This window comes from Octodon degus, unplaced genomic scaffold, assembly GCF_000260255.1.
Source record: "Octodon degus isolate 3935 unplaced genomic scaffold, OctDeg1.0 scaffold00019, whole genome shotgun sequence".
NCBI lineage: Eukaryota > Metazoa > Chordata > Mammalia > Rodentia > Octodontidae > Octodon > Octodon degus.
In genome coordinates, this window is record NW_004524595.1 from 19,034,658 (window position 1) to 19,035,667 (window position 1,010).

Below are 1,010 nucleotides of genomic sequence, written 5' to 3' on the forward strand. Positions count from 1 at the left end.
CATATGTCCTGAGTCTTAATTGTCCTTGGAAGAAGGCTGGGGCCAAAATGTTGGCTTTTCTTGCAGCCCTCCTCTTTCTATAATTTTGGTCTGCAAACTTAGATTGTTAACCCTCCAGAAGACAAGCTTATTGTTATTACCATATAACCTAGGCTGTTAAGCTTAATCTCACTATCTGTCTGAATATCAAACATCTTAGGCATAACATGGAACAGGTCTTTTTCATCATGTATTGATATGTTGAACTTTAAGTCCCTACAGAATATGATGAAAAAACATTAAAAAGTTAAAATATATTTTAAAGATAGGCATAAAGAATTATATAATTCTTATGTTTACACACAAGTCCAGAAAATTAACCATATACAACCTTGTAGCAGGACAGTCCTGCAACATCCCTTTTCCTGTCTCCTGCCTTCATTCACCACCGCCTTCTCTTTGAACAATCATCTACACGAGAGACAGCATGGCAGCAACTGGCATATCATGATAAGCAGCCCACATTCAGAAGACCAGATGACAGGTACTCCAAGCATGAACCTACTATTATAAAATGCCATCTCCAGTGCAGTAGCTTAGTTCACAGGTGTCAGTATATATAGTTAGTCAGGGTGAGAATCTTTCCAATTAACTGCTAGATTCAAAAATCTTTGGAAGTTTCTCAGGATCATTGCCTTACCCATCTTCTACATATAACAGTATGGCTTGCCCCTGTCATGTTTCCTAGCTCTTCTTGTTCTCTTTCCATTGTCTAGTCCCCAAGGTCTTGCTTTCCTTTTAGTCGTATTATACCTTTCTATTTGTATTTCTTCTTTTGAGTTCTTATACTAGGGAAACTGTATGATATTTACACATGTGTGTCTGGTTTATTCACTTATGAGTATATCTTCAAGTGGCATCCACTTAAATATAAAGGCTTCAAGTTTATCATTTTTTATAGCTGAGTAATACTCCATTGTATAAAAGTACCACATCTTTTTCAACCACTCTTCAGGTGATGGGCATACTGG